The 19705-nt window shown below is 45.6% G+C and overlaps 1 non-coding gene across 1 annotated transcript; it reads left to right on the plus strand.

The window, feature by feature from the left end:
• The first annotated feature begins 289 nt into the window (after positions 1-289).
• On the plus strand, positions 290-362 carry Trnak-cuu. Its single transcript has one exon. It is a non-coding gene; the product is annotated as a tRNA-Lys (tRNA).
• Positions 363-19705: the final 19343 nt, after the last annotated feature.

Here is a 19705-nt window from a genome sequence, read left to right on the forward strand (position 1 = left end):
CCCACTGGGCGCCCAGGAGCGGCAGGGAGCACCCTGCTGCAGCATCTCCACAGTGAGTTAGTTAGTTACCCATACAACTCCCCCCCCCAACCCCCCACCGGCCCCGCCTGAATCCCCATGCAGCCAGCATTGGTCCTTCCCGAGCGCTGGCCAGTGCGGGCACAGCTGAAGCCACCTTTTGCCTTTCCACCCCATGCCGCTGCAGCGCATCACCCCCTCTCCACCCCGCTCCACCCAGACCTCTGACTCACGCCCACCGCCCGCCCACAGGAGACCCGACCCCGGCCTTGCCTGGCTAGCTCAGTCGGTAGAGCATGGGACTCTTAATCCCAGGGTCGTGGGTTCGAGCCCCACGTTGGGCGCCAACTGATGAATAAAGGTTGGAGCGTGCGCCAAAAGATGAACTGTAATCTGGGATGGTAAAGTCTCTTTATTCAAGAAAACACCAGGGCAAAACGCAGGCCAGAGCGAGGTTACAGGAACCCAGAAAGCGTGGCCAGAAAAGGGGCTAGGGTCTTCCCGTGCAGCCCTTAAGGAGCTCCCTTACGTCACCCCGGCTTTCCTTCACAACGCCCTTATGGGCGAGTCCTGGGTCCACCTGGGTCCACCTGGCACCTGTCCCAGGACTATTGGGCGGGGCTAGGGTGTCTCCCTACAGCTAGCCACTTTAGATCAAGCACTATTACTTGCGGTAGTCAGTAAATACATGATATACTATGGATGGAGAAGCTGAAGCCCCAGGTGTGCAGCAGGCACTTTTGACACAGGTCCCAGACTCCAGGCATGTTGAAGGGACAAGTCCCATATCTTGTCTGTGAGCTGGGTACTGTCAACCATCTTGACAAACTATTCATTGTCTTCTTTAATTATATTTGTTTTGTGATAAAATTATTGATAAAGGCATTAAAATGATCTGGCCAAAAAGACATTAGTCAAACTGACTAATATTTTCACACTTTTTTTGAGACGATAAATCCTTTTTTATTCCTTCCCCCACTTGGAAGTCTCAGACACAGGAGCTGACCCCCTCATCCTGCTGAAGGAGAGGCCCAGTTGTCTGTCATCTGGTCCTACCCTTCAGGCAAAGATCTCACCTGAATCCTCCCAGTGTTCCAAGGGTTATGGGAAGCTCACTTTTCAAGCAATGAGCTAGGGTTTGGGTTTTTGCAATAATGCAAGTATATACCTGGTTAATTGCGTGTCCTTATTTTTAAATTGCCAATAACAACAGTAACAATGACCATTGGGAACTGTGTCAGGCTTTGGCATACATTATCATTGTTTAATTTCCACAACAGCGCTACAATGTAGGAATCATTACTGTCTACATTATAGTATAAAGAAACCAAGACTTAAAGTGCTAAGCAGTCTGCTCAGAGTTGTGCCGATGGGGTGGAACTGACAGTGGTCTTCATCCATCATGGGAAATCCTGCTGCCATGTTCAGAAATAAAGAACTTTTACCTTTTCTTTTTCCTTTCTTCCTTTAATTCTTTTTTTTTTTTTTTTTTTTTTTTTTTGAGACAGGGTTTCTCTGTATTGCTTTGGAGACTGTCCTGGCACTCACTCTGGAGACCAGGTTGGCCTGGAACTCACAGAGATCCACCTGCCTCTGCCTCCCGAGTGCTAGGGTTAAAGGCGTGCACCACCAACGCCCGGCTTCTTAAATTCTTTTTTCCCTCCTCCCTCCTCTTCACACCCCTCCCCTCTCTTCTTTCCTCTTCCCCTTCTCTTTGTTTGTCCCTCTTTCAACCTAGTCTTGGGCTCATGAGTTCAAGTGATGTTCCTGTCTCAGCCTCTTAAATAATTGAGATTCTATTATACTTGGCTCCCCGCCCCCCCAAATTTAAAATGTGACTGTAGAAAATTTTAAATGAATATTTGAGTTTGTGGCCAGCATTTTCATTGAATGGCACTGATCTGGACAGTTTGGTCATTTCTTTACTTCTCCCTTCACTCAACCTGTCTTGGCCCTTTGTAAATGCCAGCAGTGGCTAAACTCTGAGGACACAGCTGTCAAGTCAGATCCGTCTCCTGTTCTCAGGTGGCTTAATATCCTAGAAGGGCAGGTAGGAACAAACCGTGAGAAATAGCTCCTCTAATAGCTAATTGATCACAATCATTTGGTGTTAAAAGGGAAACAAGATTAGCTAGGGAAGATTCTAGTCAGGGCATCTAACACTTGGGCACCATTCAGTAATACACCTTGGGAAGTATTTGCTGGGTGAACTGATGGGTCTGGGGTTATAGTTAGAGGAAACTCTCCTGAGGAATGACTCAGAATTCTGAAGAATCAGGAAGAAGTCATGTAAAATGGTGGTGGCTTCTGTTGTGATTACAGGTCCTGAGGTAGTGCTGTTGGCTGACCTTCCCTTGGTTAACGGGTCTCAGGCACACAGACATGCCCAGAAGTTTGGGTCTGGTCAGAGGCATGGGAGCTGTGTTATTTGATATGTGGAGGAGTGCAGTCTCAGGAGCTGGGAAGGAGGGAGCACTCTTTCCCATCCTCCCTCCGGCCAGCACCTCCAGCACTTTAAGCCTCAGTTTCTCTCAAAGGGAAGCTCTGTTGCTTCCTGTTCCTTTCCTCCTGGTCCTCAGACTTTGCCTCTTTAGCGTTGCTCTGTATTTCACAGTCCATTTGACAGAATTTTATTCTGTTGTTGTTTCTACCCTGTCTAAATGAGACCTCCAGTTGGGAGAATGACTTTTAAATCTTTTGTGGTCCTGAAGCACAAAACGTTCCCAATTTCTTCCCCTGAGCAGTTTCAATTTCAGTAGCAAGTTACAATGGAGTGTCTTTTATCCTCTGAAACAGCGCAGCCGCTTGGAGAAGAGGTGAGGGAGGCTGCCTGGCTGTACTGCAGGTGGAATTCGTTGCCCTTTAACTAGCCTAACATAGGTGGCAGTGACTGGAGCCAGTCCTGGTATTTTGGTCAGCCTGGGAGGAAGTCAATCCTGCCTCGGGTCCCTCTGCAGCCCCTGCAGAGCTGGCCTTGGATGAACTTCCTTTGGTTCCTTGCAGGCCTGCTCCCAGGTGGTCAAATTACCCAATGAGCCAGAAAGCAATAAAACCATCACATCTCAGCAGGGGTGGGTTTCCCTCCCTCCCCCTCCCCCCTCCCCCCATGACTCTCATCTGGATGGTGTCTCAGGCTTCAGCACAAGTTCATTTTGGAAGCTGGGTATCATTTCCTGAGCTTACCAGATACTTAACGAATATTTGTTAAGTCAGGGAATAAGAATTTTCAGTGCGAGATAGCAGGTTTTGGTATGTTGCTACTGCCGACCACCTAAGGTGGAAATCAAGCCAGCAAGGTATTATAATGTGCTTTCTATAAATCTTATGTGGCTCTCTTCTAGGACAGTTCTGAAAACCAGGCCTTGGCAGACTGGATGTCTCAACAGCCTCAACCTGTCCTAGACTCTGAAAAAGGCTAGTCAGGGACAGGTTTCTAAAGGGAGAAGGTGGTTCTTAAGATTTCGTGTCTGCTTCCTGTAACAATTGCCCCTTGTCTCCTTGGAGCCGGGCTGGAGAGGCTGCCTGTGTGTTGTAGGATGCTTCACCACTGGGATTTCCATCCAATTGGTGATGCTAGGCAGTGGCACATTCTCCTGTAGCTTCTCAGGAGATTTAACTGTGCAGCTGGCTGAGAACCCTGGTGTGGGCTTTACAATGGACACACCTAGCATCTGTCTCATGGGGCAAGCTTCTGAAAGTAGCAAAGTTGTGTTGACAAGTAAGGAGGTGACATTTATAGGATCGTCTTATAGGATGTATAACTAATGCTCCATGTCCCCCTACACTCCAGTTTCAGGCCTTCCCTACCTTAGCTATTTTTATGGTAATTTCCTGTGGTTGGTGTGAGGTTGTCTTTCTCAACACCCACATACAATATACTCTAAACCTTGAAAGGATATACTACTTTTTTTTTTTGTGGCACCAAGGGATTCTGGGACTTTCAAAAGGGTTTCCTCCTAAAGCCAGCAGTGAGCTAACACATGCCTGGCTAGGGTTGTGTCTACCTGACCCCTCCCCACCCAATTTCTTTCAAAGGAGGAATGGGTACTGGATGAAGGGTCTCAACACTCAGCAGTCAGGTCATACAGGACACGGAAGGTGACTTGAGCAGCCTACGTGCCTGCCAGTCTTCTGCTCATTTATCTTTGTCATTTATTTTCCTTTGAAAGGACCCTTTTGGATGAGGGGATGGTGTTTTGGCTGTGTTGGTCTGGGGAGTAATAAATAGCTTTGGAAAGAATACTCCTGTGTGTGTCTAATGGCCCTTCTGAGGGTGTTGACCCAGGGCAAGGGGATCCTGTGAACATTTGTCCCATGTCCAAGGCATAGCCCACCCTCCCTGTTTGTCCCCTCCACCATTTTATCAAACAGAACTCAGCAGCCAGGACATAGTATGATAGAGTGAAGTTCTCATATAAGTAAATGCAAATGTTCAATTATTTTCCCAGCAGCCCTACCCCACAAGGCTGATGAAGTGTGTAGAATGGTTTTTTTTTTTGTTATTGTTATTTTTTTTCCCCAGAAACAGGGCAGTTGAATTCTAACCAGAAGTTCTGAGTGGATTCTTGGATGCTGCCTACAAAATCCTTTATGAACATTTCATTAGATGAGGGTTTCTCAGCTGGGCCTGATCTCACCTTCCAGAGGACACTTGGCAACACCTCGAGATATTTTAAACTGCCACAACTGGAGAGGAGGCTACTGCTGTCTTACTAGGAGAAACCAGGAATGTTGCTAAATATTCCCAGATGCACAGGGCAGCCACAAGAGCTAACAAGTCACCTGGTCTAAAAAGACAGTAGAGCTGAGCTTAGACACACAGCGCTGGCACCGGCCTAGGAATCTCAGAGCCTATACCCAAGCAAAGCCAGGTCTTATCCTGACACAGCTGGATCAGCTCCATGACAGCCCTATCTACATTGGGCACACTGGCCAGGGGCTGATGAGATGATGACAGCTGTGTTCAGAACTCTATGTCCTTAGCAGAGCTGGGCACCTTACAGTGCTGTCTGCCTGGATACTCAACTCACAGTCTTCTTGGGTGTAATTGCCCTGCTTGGGTCACACAGCCCTAAGCACAGGAGTCCTTGTTTGTACTTCTGAAGGAGTCTAGATCACCTCTGTCTAAGACAACTCGGGAAGAGGCTGTGGTTGAGCACTACGTCCTAAAGAAATCTGCTGTGGGAACAAGGCCCTACCCTTGAAACTTTAGCCTTACCTCACTCAGGGTTTGTAGATGGTGAACCTGCCAGCACACTTGCAGAGACATTTGCAGTCTTACTTCACCAGGGGCTGGCAAGCTCATTTCTGAAATCCTAGGCTCACTGAGGGAAAATGCATATCAAAATCATGACTTACTCTTGGTAATTCCAGATGTTCCTGTCTGCAGGGTGAGGTCCCTCCCTTCTTGATAGTTCTGTGATAAGGAGGGAAACGCAGACCTATTTTATCTTCTATAGGAAGAAGTGGACATGAGAAGACAATCAAGGACACAGTAGTAGAAAAGACACAGATATCCCACTCAGGAGCCTCGGGGATGAAGGGATAACCTGGGGCAAATTCTTCTGGGCGATAATGAGTTAGATAGAACTCAAGGATACTTGTGGCTGACCAGTCTTGGTGTCTAAGAAGGTGCCTGTCAGTTTTATGACCCCGAGGAGTCCTCTGGGCAGCTACAGAGAGGTCTCTTATGGCATTGGGTTACAAGGCCAACTACAGCCATGCATGTTTTAATAATAGAGACACATTCTGAGAAGTGTACTGCTGTGCGAGCATTATAGAACATATACAAATTGTTTCGCCTACTATGCACAGGTTGTGGTGTATACAGCTATAGGGATATGATGAAGAAATAATAACATGGGATTAAATACACAGAAATGTTCATAAAGGGTCAGAGTTTGCATTCAGGACATGCCTTAATTTGCCTTCTATTGCTGTGATTAACACTGTGACCAAAAGCAACTTGGGGAGGAAAGGGTTTATTTCAGCTTAGAGTTCACAGTCCATCTTGAAGGGAAATCAGGGCAGGAACTGAAGCAGAGGCCACGGAGGCTTACTGCTCACTGACTTACTTTCCTTGCCTTCCCCATCCTGTTTCTTATGCACCCAACACCACCTGTCCAGGGTTGGTACTTCCCACAGTGAGTTGTGCCCTTTGACATCAATCATTAATCAAGAAAACACCTGACAGACTTGCCTACTGGCCGACCTGATGGAGGCACCTTTCTCAACTTAAGTTCGTTCTTCCAGATGGCTTTGGCTTATGTCAAGTTGACACAAATCTAATCAGGACAGGGTAGAACCTGGCGGGTCTGGAGAGGCCATTTCTGTCCAGATTCTTTCCTGAAGGGCTGCCTAAATCAGGGCAGTCTAAACCAGTTAGCTAGGTCCTCCACCTGCAGCCTCCAGCCACGAGGGGCTCGGGGCTTGGGGGGCAAAGAACCTCAAGCAAGATGTTTTCTCACTGGCTGTCTACTAAGGAATCTTTTGGTACAAGTGGGAGTTTGGGCTTCAGGAAGAAGGAAAGTAAAATCCGTTCTTGAAAGCCCAGCTGGGGGCAGGCCCATGTGTAACTGTGATATCCACAAAGCCAGTGATCATCTTGTTTCCCCTTTTTTCTTCTTTCTTTATTCTTCCATTTATTCTCCCAGCCCATAGCCACCTTTCCTTTTCATAAAATTTTCTTCTGTGCCGAAGTAAAAATGATTCTTAAGACAGGGTGTCACTCTCCCACATAATCTTTCTCTGTGAGAACAAGTGGTCTTAACCAAAGAAAGAGCTGCGGTTCTGTTTGTTTATATAGTCTGTTTGTTTTGCACAAAGAAGAGCACACTATGATGCAAATAGCATCTTCTGTAGGAACCATGGTTGGCTTGGCTCTTTCCTTACTCAGCAGTCAATTCATGCCACCTCCCCCCTGGTGGAACTCTGATGTCCCTGTTGGCTCCACACCTTTGTGGATCCCGGTGTGAGAGGGGTGCTTGTTGCCTTGGTCTAATCCAATCGATATGGAATCCTCCATGCAGGGTTTGGTTCAGGTCCAGTAATGGCCAGTACACCTCAGTGGTACAGGCAAGAGCAGGCGGTCTCTTGGGGAGGATTCTGCTCCCCTGCTTCCTTGCTGGCTGCTACCAGCAAGGCTGCTCTACCACCTTGCCTCCGGCAAGGGAGAGACACTGAAGATGGAAAAACAGAACGATAAGAGTCTCTTCGACCTCCGGAACATTAAAACACCTTGCTAAGCTGGGTGTGATGGCACGTGCCTGTTAGCTTAGTACTTAAGAGCCTAAGGCAGGATCATGAGTTTGAGGACAGTCTCAGCTATGTATTTATACAGCATCTCAAAACAAAACCAAATCTGCTGGACAGCCTTGGAACTTCCTGGTCTCTGGAGACAGCAAATTCATCCCACATATATTTTGGTGATATTTTTAGTTGGGTCTTCCTGTTGTTTGAGCCAAATGCACCCTAATAAAGGCCATGCTAAATGCTAAGGCCATCTTCCTTGATGTGAATTCTTAACTTGGGAATAGCTGCTTTCAATAGCGAGTGCTTCAATTAATCAGTCTGAGGTCTTTAGGCCTCTAAGTTCATCACAAAGGTTCAATATGGAAACAAAAATTTAAGGCCCACTCTCTCAAAGGAATCGTTTTAAAACCTGTGATGATCTAATTTTGTGAAATTATAGCTGGCAATTTGATTTGCATTTTGCATGGTTTGCTTCAAAATATAAGGAGTGAGATATTATCCTTAAGCTGGTGGTGTCTTCTGGAAGCTTTGTTCTCCAGGGGAAGGAAGTCACAGTGCCCATCACTGTTACTAAAGGCCCCCAAGATGTCACATGAGAAATAATTTCCTGGAGAAATTTGAGTAAGAATTATTTCCTCTCATGATATCTATTATCAACATCCTGTCAATCCCCTGGGTTTAATTCTGATTGGTTTGCCTTCTGTTCACTCAGCAAGGTCTTGGCCACACATCCTGCAGGAGCTGGGAATGAGTACTTCATTTTCACAAAAACATAGCTTCTTTATTTCATTTTAAAAATGTGATACATGTGCCTGTAATAGGTGCTCCAGAGGCCTGAGAACGTGTGGAATCTCTAGGATCTGCAGTTACAGGTGGCTGTGAGCTGCTTGATGTGGGCCCTGGGAACTGAAGGGGGTCCTTTGCAGGAGCACTAAGTGACCTGAACTGTAGAATCATCTCTCCAACCCACATATGACTCACTGATAGCTCGCCCCGCCCCCCATTCTCTTCTGTCCTGGTTAGGGTTTCTATTGCTGTGAAAACTGCCACTCTTTTTTTATTTTTAGTTTTAAGTCATGTAAAGAATTCAGGATTTATTAACAATTTCAAGAATTTACAGGTTGTTAGACTAAACTCACTTCATTGTGGAAACACACAGGCTTTTTATTTTTTGGCAATGGAGTTTAATATAGTAGCATATTCATTTGACAAGTTATCTTAATAGGACATTACTACAGACCTTTTATGGACACAAATGGGAAATCACCAGAGTATTCCCCATGCCCCCGCCCATCAGGACCGAACACAGTTATTGACCACTGACTCAATGATAGACTTTCATTTGTGTGGTTTCCAGCAGAACAACGACAACAACAACAAAACACACACACACTGGGACCCTGAAGATAGCTGGAACTACAGCTCTTATAAGGAAAACATTCAGTTGAGGGGGCTCGCTTACAGTTTAGAGGTTCAGTCCATTATTATCTTGGTGGGGAGCATGGCGCCGGGAAGGCAGACCTGGTGCTGGTGAAGCAGCGGAGAGTATTACATCTTGCAGGCAACAGGAAATGGATTGAAAGTCACACTGAGGAAAGCCTAAGGAAAAGAGACCCCAAAGCCTGCCTCCCACAGTGACACACTTCTTCCAACAAGGCTACATCATCAACAAGGTCACACCTCCTAATAGTACCACTCCCTTTGGGGGCCATTTTTTTTTTTAAAACAATAGTTTTCATTCTCTGCATGACTAGACAGACAAGTCAGGGGTCAGTTGATTGGCTGGCCTTTTCCTCTTCCCCGTCTCAGAAGTGTCACCCTAAATAGCTAGAGTGGAGAGTTCCTCAGGATAGAATCCTGGCTGTCGGCTTGAGCCTCCATTGCCCTCAGAGTTTAGTATGTTTTTGCTGCTGTGAGCACAGTTATACCCCCAAAGGGAAGATTTTCACCAGAACTCTCTTATTGTCAACCTCTTCCTCATGCTTTTATGAACCAGCTCCGATGAAGATAAGCCAGTTTCAGATATGTGTTTAGTCCCCTCGCCTAAAGCTAGAGGCTGCAGAGTCACTTCCATGACTTGAACGATGGCTCTTTTTGGTTGTGCCTGCCCTGGGAAAGGCTGGCAGGCACTCCTGCAGGCAAACTCTGTCAGTATGCTTCAGGACAGTGCTCTGTGAAGTGTTTTAGCCCAGAGAGGTTAAGTGTTTTGATTCAAGTAACCAAGTACAAGGGCACCTTTCTGTGCTTTTCTTTGTGCTGTTTTGTGTTGTGGGGTTATGGGGTGATGGTAGGGGTGGGGAAGAGTCATAAGTAAGATTTTTACTTTTTTCTGCTTACTGCCAAGAAATATATTGCTGCGCTTAAGGTCTTGTTTATTCATTCAATAAATATTTATTAAGTGCTTACTGGGTGTCAGGCAGTGTGCCAGGGCATTCTTCCACTAAGTCTGTTAAACAAACACTATTTATTGTCCTTTGGAACTGTAGAATGAGGCCCTGGGCCAGCTGCTGTATGTACAAAACATACCATATTGTATTGTGGGGGTTCCTGGAATCAGACACTTTGGTCCCAGTTACCAAAGAGCTCCATTGTTTTTGGTCCCCTGTGTTTTGACCCTGGATAGTACATATTGGAGGCCTTTGTCTTGGAGATTGTACAGAGATGGCTCATAGAGTCTCCACATGGCTGTTTCTTTGTAAAGGCTCAATCAACAGTCCCTCTCCTGAAGATTATGGTAGCACAGGGTAGCCCAACAGAGGGTCACTCTTGTGCCAGCCCTCATCTCCACAGTGATAAAATTGGACTGAACCGTGTCCTTCCTGGCTTGCTTGAGCAGAAGGAAAGGGAGGTGCCTGCTCTGGACTACAGGAGGCCCCTCTGGGTGGTGGGTCTTACGTTGAACTCCTGTTCTGGACTACAGGAGGCCACTTTGGGTGGTGGGTCTTATGTTGAACTCCTGTTCTGGACTATAGGAGGCAACCTCTGGGGTGGGTCTTACGTTGAACTTACATTCGGTCACTATCATGTAGCACCTTCTGCATGTCAGTTCCTGCTCTAGAAACCAGACAGGTATGGGTCTTTGCCCTTGTGGGTGGCACAGAGGGACAGGATGGCATGCACCTTCCTGCTACTAGCTCTGAAAGAGCCAGGTACAGGGAAGGTTCCTGAAGCTGCCTAGCAGGATAGAGCAAGGAAGAAACATGAAGGCCTGGTGTTTGTGGTGCCTGCATCTTTTAAAACCAAGAACTCCAGTGTGCTGACACTTGCTGGCAGCTGCAAGAAAAGGTAAGGCTCTTTCAGTGACTGGGCCCATGTGTTCAACTTAGTTCTGCCAGCACCATGGTAAAGGGAGTCTAGAAGCATACTCTTAGAACATTCTACAACTCACAGATATCAAAGACCAGTGTTATCCTGCCTAACTATGTCAGAAGACCACAACAGCTGTCCCAGTAGCCAGTGTTTTCTCTTTTAAAGATTTAGTTATTTTTATTTTATACAGATGGGTGGGTATTTTACCTTTACATATCTCTGTGAACCACACACATGCAGTTCTCTTGGAGGCCAGAGGAGGGCATTGGATCCCTTGGAACTGGAGTTACAGATGGTGGTGAGCTGCCCTGTGGATGGTGGGACTCTAACTCAGGTCTTCTGTAAGAGCAGGCCGTGTTCTTTATCACGAGTCACCTCTCCAGCTCCTAGAGTCAGTGTTTTCAAAGCATAGTTTTATTGACCGGCTGCCTCACTCCAGCCGGGAGTAGTTCTATGCTGCTAATTAGAAATCCACTTCAGAACTAGTGACTTAAAACAGCAAATATTTCTTAGCTCATAAAAATCTGGATGCGGCTCATCTGGAAACCTCAGGCTCAGGATGTCTCATGAGGCTGTAGTTATGCTGTCTGCAGGGTTGTGGTCCCATGGGAAGGCTTGACTTGGTGTGGGGGGTGCACTGCCAAACCAGGATTTACTTCCAAGTCTCAGTCCATTGTCACGCGAGCTTCTTCAAAGGGAGCTGCTTTATAGCATGGCAGCAGATGTTCCCTTGGGAAATGATGAGAGTGGGAGGGGAAGAAGCACCACAGAGCTTTATGCTTTCCGTCACCAAAATTGGAACTTGGTATCCGATACTTCTGCCATGAGTAGGTGTTAGAATCAGGTCGAGATTCACTCGAGATTCACTCGAGAGTGTTCCATGCATGTGCAAATACCAGGAGGACATGTTGATTGCTGTTCATCTTAGGGGGCACCCATCATTCCTGGGAACTTGTTAGATATGCCAACCATTGGGCTCCATCCCAGACATACTGAATGAGAAATTCCAGAATGAGACTCTTTAATAAGTTCTCTAACAAGCCTTCCAGGCAATCCTGATAATACTATAGGCTGAAGACCACTGTCTTAGAGTAAGGCTTGATAAGCTTCGTTGTAGGCCTGCCTATCTCTGTCTCAGCTAGTCAACTCTGCCAAGTATTAGGAACATATTACACAAGGCATATAGATGAATGGACATGGCTGTGTGCCAATAAAACTTTATTTGCAACAACAGATTCAGAGTACAGGAGACATAAGCCAGGTTATGGTTTTTATCCTTTTATTCATTATCTGATAGGGTTACATCCATATGTCTTTTTTTTTGTGGGGGGAGGGTTGAGACAGGGTTTCTCTGTTTAATATCCCTTGACAGGCTTCGTTGTAGGCCTGCCTATCCCTGGCTGTCCTGGAACTCACTCTGTAGACCAGGCTGGCCTCAAACTCAGAGATCCCCTGCCTCTGCCTCCCAAGTGCTGGGATTAAAGGCATGTGCCACCACAGCCTGGCTCACATATCTTTTTTTAAATCAGGCAAAGTTGTTTTCTCTCCTTCTTTCCAGGTTAGTGGGAGGTAAAGCCACTCCTCAGCTCTTGAGCGATTATCCAGACACGAACAGAGTTGTCCATGTAGCTGGGTTCTGATGCTGATTATTTGACTTATTTGTTTGCCTGTTGTGATGGACTCTAATCAACCTCCAACTCCCTGAGACAATAAGAAGATGGTCTTTGAGCCAGACAGATGTGAGTTTGGAAGCTCGTTTTATCAGTTTTGTAAATGTGGTAACTTACATAGATGCTCCATGCCCCAGTGTCTCCAGCTGTTAAAAAGATAATAAAAGCATGCACACCACACAGTTAGAGTTGGACTTTTTAAAATTTTAGTGTGTGTGTCTGTGTGTGTGTGTGTGTGCCATGATGCACATCTGGAGGTCAGAGGACAACTTTTAGGAGTCAGCTCAGGGATCCAACTCACACCATAGGGTTTGTAAGCAAGTACTTTTATTCATTGAGTCATCTCACTGGCCCAAAAGAGTTGTTCTAAATAATTACCTACTGTCATGTAGGTAATTTAGGAGCTTAAATCAATAACAGCTGGATGGGTCTTCTTCTCTGGTCCTGTCATCTGTCTCTCACATGGCTGCCAGTTGGTGCTGGCTGTCTGAGGGCAGCTCATCTGAGGCTGTCATTGAGTACCTTGGCTTTTGTCTACATGGTGTTGCACAGCATAGCATGGTGGCTGGCTTCCAAGAGTGAGCCGTGTTACTTCTTCAACAAGTTACAGAACCAGCTCAAATTCCAGACTCCAAGAAATCTGCACCCACCATTAGGCCACTCTAGGAAGAGAGGAAATTAATCTCAAGAAATGCTTGTCAGGGAGACTCGACTGTGACAGACCACAATTGTTCAGTGCTTGCACAGGAAGAGGCAGGGACGCTCTTGCCAATAGAGAGCCTAGACTCACTGGTGCACGTGTTGTTTCAAGGCTCGTTGGATGGTCCCATGGATGATGCTTCTCGTCTCTAGAGTTCTAACCATTTGTTCAGTTTCTTACATGGGCTTTGTAATGCTTTAATTTTTCAAGAGCTCTGCAGGACTAGAACCCTTCAATGGGCTATGGGAGTAAAGAGGAGAGGAGGCCTCTGAAGAGATCATCTCAAGGGTCTTGTCTCCTCTCTGCTGAGGCATGGATTCTTGGCCACTGGCTGGAACAGAGACTGTGGGCAGAAAGAAGATCAAGGAGGGTGTCATAGAAGAAAATGCTTTCCCAAATCTGTATCTTTGTTAGGGGTCAGTGAAGAAAGTCATGGGGCAGGGCAGATTATTCCCTTTCTTGGGAGTGAGTAGACCCTAGGTTTTATAATATCGGAAAGATAAAGATTCCATTTGGAAATCTGATGTCAGCAGGCTGTGAGGGCATATCCTGAGCTACAATAAAGAAACACCTGTAAAGGCATGAACAAATGGTCAGTATGTGAAACCCTGAGCTAAGTGGCAGGGTCTGAGGCAATAGGGCCTGGTGAGAACTGGAGAAGAATAGATCATGAAGGCCGCATTCAAGGGAGATGGGACAAGTGGTGAGTGAAGTCTGTTTCCTCTGGGTCATACAGACAGTTACCTACCCATCTTCATTATCTCTCAAAAAACACCTGAAATCTAAACTCACTGAAAGTTCCTGTTTATCAAACCTTGGCACCAACTATTTTAAAAATTAAAATGCAGTCATGGCCCACTAAACACACAAACACTTACACATCAGTTGGCAAATTGTTCCTGGCAGTTGACCTACAAAATGACTTGCCAGAGATGTGGGCAAGAGATGGTTGCTCTTCCTGAGTGGTAGCTCTCCTCACATCAGCAAGAGCTCCTCACATAGCAAGTAGGAGAAGGGCAAGGGGACAGTGGGCATTAATAGGATCTTGTGAAGTGTAAGAGTTCCAAAATAATACAACCCTTTGACCTTCTGGATCACAGAGGAGACAAGATCACCTTACGGAGTGCTGACCCCCCAAGGTCCATGCATGAAGTGGTGAATCAGCTGATGAGCTTTCTAGGAAAGCACAAAGGTCCCTGTCTTCTCCAAGGACAGAGAATCCTTTAAAAAGAGGCTCTGAGGTTCCTTCAGGAGCTAACCAGAAATCCAGCATCTGGGAGAGTCTAGAGGAGCTGTGATTTAGGCTGGATGGAACTGGCAAGAAGGAGCTCAGAAGGATTAAAGGGAGAGTCAAAGCTTTCTTTGATTTTGTTTTGAAAATTTGAAAGCAAGAGTTTCTAAAAAGAAAAGGTCACAGCATCTTCTGATCTCTTCATGACATCCTATTCAGAGGGGGTGGGGCAGGGAGATACCCTGCTCAGAGAGGGTGGGCCTGGGAGACACCCTCTGGATTCTTTTCTATCTTGTGACTCCTTTCTGGGCCCAACAAAGAAAGGCCTCCCAATTTACTAACTCACAAAATGATTTACCAGCTGCCTCTTCCCGGAGGAGGTAAACAGGCAATAAAATAAATGAAATTCCTATTCTTTATTACTTGACTCCCATAAATCATCATTCACCCTGGATGAACATTTATCTCTCCAGGATCCCAAAATATTTAAAATGCTGTTTCCTTTATTTTCAATGAAATAGAAGAAATAAGAAGTCAATGATGATGTGTTTTAGGGGTAGTTCTGCTAGTAATATCTGTTGGATTGCAGAAAGTAGGGAGGGGAATAAGACTTTAGGGTCTTCTTGTTTCTTCTGTGCCCAGCTGTTCTTGGGATTAGATTCACACTTAGAACTTTTGGTTCTCACAGGGCTGGATAAGATCACGTAGGATATTATTGGCCGTACTTGGTTACTTGTAAAGTCTATCTTGAGCTAAAAGCTTTTTGTGCCCAAATAGGGGACTTTAGTGTGGTGCCAGGGAACAGAGGGAGTGCTATTGTGTCACCATGACAACAAGCATTTGCATTAAGAGCAGGCTCCTCAGGCCACATTACAGTCACATGATCTGGAAAGGGACCCCTTTGAAGCCCTTGTAATCTTTCCCCAAGCCTGATTGTTAACATCTTCTGAACATAATCATTAACCATGTTCTGTAACAGATAATTACCCACTGGAGATAGCATTTTCCATCCCCGAGTGCTCTGTGAAATTCAGAGTGAGGACTATGCTAGTGTTTCTCTAACTAACCAAGGAACATAAAGCAATTTGGCCTCTCCTTGAAATCTTGGAAAGTTCGCCTTTCAACTCAAAAACGTTGTGTTCCAGCCAACATCCTGGATATCTGTGCCTCAGGGCTCTGGAGGTATCCTTTGCCCCTGTTTTTGTTCTACCCTCCCTGGGCAGGTTACTCCCCAGGACTGTGGCTCCCTGTGCTGTCTGCAGCTCCTCTTTTTCCCAGGGGACTGGACTACTGATAGTTTGTGCTTCAGGCTTGTTGCCATCACTTCTCAGGCCACACAGGGATTTGTGGTTTTCTCTTTACCATGTGGTCTCAGGAAGTCCCTATATCCAGAAATGAGGTCAAGCTGAAATATAGAAGGATTTTTGCTAGTTAGATAAAAGTTAGCATTCCTCAGGAACTTGTGAAATAGGGTCCCTCTGCCAAAGGGAGCCATTTCCCTTACCTCTGGCAGAAAGACCATATGGGTACCTGTGGTTGCATATCAAAGCCCACACTGGCCTCCAGGCTTCCTCAGACCCTACCCACAAGCACCCTTTATACATTTCTAAGTCTACACTTGTGCCCTGGCCAGTTGCAGTCTACTTCTTTCTCTCTGCTCTGGGCTTTTCCAGATGCCTCTGGATATTTTCTCTTTCTTAGAAAAAAAATCTTCCTCCTAATAATAGAGTTTCTTTGCTGTGCCCCTGGCCCAGGGAATTCAGGCTTCTTTCTTGGCCCTCATTTGCCAGGAAAACCCCTCTTGCACAGGGTAAAGCCTCTCTTTCAAAGTTCCTACAGCCCATTTTGTCATTGAGAGATGTGCACAAGTTTTCAGGGAAACTAGAAGAAAGGGATACTTAAAAGAGGACACAAGGGAAAAGAAAAGAAGAAGAAAAAGCTCCGATCCCTAAACTGACAGAGATCAGCCTTCTAAACTGTGTTCCAGGGTCTCTGAGGCCTTGCACTCTGCTTCCCTCATATAAGTGGGGCGTGGAGTCTCCAAGATGACAGTGCGCTTATGTGTTTTGAATGTTATGGGCTAGAGGTTGTGGGTTCTACAGGCAAGGCACCAGCTGAGAAAACGGGACTGCCTTATGGAGGATCAGAGTGGGAACGAGAATGTGAACCATCCTCACCCATGCCCTTCCCCTCCTCATCTATCCCTGCCAATAACATTTAGCCAAAGGAAGCTTCCTCAGTCACGTGGCACCATCACCCCTTAACTTTGAGTCAAGACTCGTGGCAAAACTATCATACTTGTGTTGGCGATGGAACCAAAGTTTGCAAAATTGTGGTGAGAGGAGGTAGGTTAAGGTTCTGCTCAAATGGGGAGAAGACCTAGGAAAGGAGGGGAAAGGTCTGTCTGCTGGATAAGGGGTATGGTGAGGTGAGGGGCTCTGTGGTGCTGAATCTCTCTGTGTGTATATATGTATGTGTTATTATATAATACGTATGTGTATTCATAAAATACCTGCATATGAGTATTTGCATGACTGCCATATACATATATAAGTGGGCACACACACACATTTATGAAACACTTAGATCTTTCAAATGGCAGCTGGTTGGACTACCATTCTCTTCAGTTCCAGATGCTTGTCTGTCACTAGAGCACTAGAGCTTTCTTCACCCTCCCTCCAAGAGCGTAGAGAATGGAGTCAGTCCCCTCCTTGTGTGCACTCCAGACAATGCTCATTTCATAACGAGGCCCCCTGTGACACAGAAACCGATAAACTTCTACCATGGGTGCCCAACAGTGAAACAAATTATTTATTTATATCTCTTTCTTAATTAAGTGCTGTTTTATTTAGCATGCCCACACTTTTACTAGTGGTAGGTCTAAATTTGTGACATGTATGGGAATATTATTATTATGTATATTAAGCTTTGGTGTGTGGCAATTCCCCCCTCCCCCTTTTTCTTTCAAACTATACTACCATGGGTGACCTCATCTGGTCAGATTTCAGAAGGCCTGAGGCAGAATTCGTTCTTAACATATAGAATACAGTGTCTCCAAATGGAAGGTGGCCAGAGTGCTAGCATTGAGACTGCCTGTCCTTATACACAGTGGGCATTTCAACAAACTCCCTTGTCATAATTGATGGGGCACAATTTTCAGGGATGAATGGCAATGTGCTAGGGCAGGCAGACAGCAGCTGCTGTGTTTGGCGTATCCTCCACTGTTCTGCATTAATTTGACTTTTTTTTTTGGGGGGGGTTAGAGTCCTGGTAGAGAGGGGTCATTTTAGCCTCTGCCTGCCACATGTCAGGTCAGGCCAGGAATATTCCCAAGCAATGTGGTGTATGTTAGATGGCTTGTGTTCCAGGCCAACTGATTGGATCTGATCAACAAAGATAAACTTGATCCACTGGCAAAATTAATCAGCACTGTGTGTGACTTGAGCCAGTGAGAAGGCTGCTTATTCATAACAGTGCAGTGCCTGTGGGATAGACTGCTCTGGCTCTTGTTTGCTTCAGCCAAACAATTGTTCTACTGTGCACACTGGTCCATGTGGTGTGGTCCTGTGAGATGCCGTCATGGTTCTGCCCTAATATCCATCAGATAAGCTGATTAAATCTGCATTAATCATGGGGCTCTGTGCGAGGGCCATCAGTGCTCTTGAATGCTGCCAGGATGATCAGTTGCTTTGGTGTGGAAAATAAATGCATTTCCATCGCCAATGGAAGCCATTGCCTGGTGACAATGGGCTACTGCATCGTTGTTATGTTTTTAGTAATAAACACCGGGGAACACATTTCTGACCACAAACACACATACATCTGTTCAGAGAGCAGAGAGCCAGAGAAACTGAACACCAAAGTCCTTTCTATAGCCCACAAGACTTGGTGTTACTGACTGTTCATGTCTTGGTCTTTAACTCTTATCTCTCTTTAAGTGCTATACCACCCTGATGCTAACTTTCTTTCCTGTCTAGGATCACGTTTGATAGCTTATGCCGGGGATATAGTGTTCCCAGGTGTCTGCATGATTGGCTCTTTCTGGTCATTCACATTTCTTTTTAAATGCCACCTTTCCATGGAGACCTTTCTCAATCACCATCTCTCTCCAAAACCACACTATCCTAGTGTATGTCCTTCATCCCACTTGCCACCTAAAAGTCACTCGCTGAACTAGTGCTTGTGTGTATTCCCAGCCACTAGCAAACAAGGTCTGGTACACAGCCATGCTTAAAAACCTTGTTGCGTGGCCAAAGTTCTTTGGTTTCTATGTTGCACTTGGACAAGTCAGTAGATACAGGGTTCAGAGGTTAGAATGCATCTCATTGCCAGAGGACTTCCAGGCTCCTGGTCTGCCTAGGCTTTGAACTTACAAGGTGGTCCTTCCAAACTATCAACCTTTTTGGGAAATAGGCCAGTTCTGGGCCCCTCAGCTCTGAGATAATGTTTCCAGATATTTGTTTTCCTTTGAATGTAGAGTTGATTGAGAAATGGGATGTGTTTGATTGGTTTTTGTTTTTGTATTTGGTAGAGTTTTCCTCTTGGAAGGGACAGCAGAAGGCTAGAGCAGTTTATCTAGATGAGGTGCCTTCTGAAGGCTCCAGTCTGTGAAACCCTGCATACTTTGCTCATAGCCAGCTAGGACTCCCCTTTGGGGGATCACTCTTCTGTTGACTTGTAACCCAATGAATATTTATAAGTCAGGACAATCTGATTAGTAGTAAATGAAGACAGTAACACTCTCCACATAGTAGTTTCTGCTTATATTTCCAAGGTGCAGCTCTTCTCACATGGAAGAGCTTGGACAGGGAGAAGTTCAGTGTGACAGCATCTCCCTGGTGGGACAAAGCTACTCGTTTATTCCACACTGATAAAATCCTTGTCTTACCTCTTGCCCAGCATCTTCAGGTTCAGGAACCTTAGGAACCATGTTACCACCAGTGTTGAAAAGTACTGCACCTTCACACATTGTGCTAGGCCAGGTGGTCTGAAAGGTAGCACAATGGGCTTGGCAGAGAGTGGATGTGGATGCTGAGTTACTACCATCAAGGACTGGCCCAGGATGTTGTTCTGAGACACATAAAAGTCGAAGCTGCTAATTAGAATCAAGGGCAGGACAGTCAAGCCCATATAAGTTCTTTAGTGAACGTGAGATGTGAATTTCAATGGTTTTGGAGCAATAGTTTTGTTTCAAAAGTTACCAATTGCCCTGGCACCATTTGTTTCTTGCATTGTAACTCTTCAACCTGTCCCCACATTGTGTTTGCCCAGTGAGCTCCACCCCCATTTTCTGGGAATGAAAATGGTAACTTTTGAGAGGCGCGCTCTCCTTGCTTCCCTTCTCATTTCTTTCTACAGAAAAATTTCAGTTCTTTAAATAGACTTGTAAACAAAAAGCTCCCATTTCAAAATAAGACGAAGTTCCTTCTCACATAGATGTTTACAGAGATTACATTTTCCTAAGCAATACGAATACATGTTCAGTTGTAAGATGCTAATTAAATTTCTGAGACAATATACCTCAAA

Source organism: Cricetulus griseus, assembly GCF_003668045.3.
Source record: "Cricetulus griseus strain 17A/GY chromosome 1 unlocalized genomic scaffold, alternate assembly CriGri-PICRH-1.0 chr1_1, whole genome shotgun sequence".
In the NCBI taxonomy this organism is placed as follows: domain Eukaryota; kingdom Metazoa; phylum Chordata; class Mammalia; order Rodentia; family Cricetidae; genus Cricetulus; species Cricetulus griseus.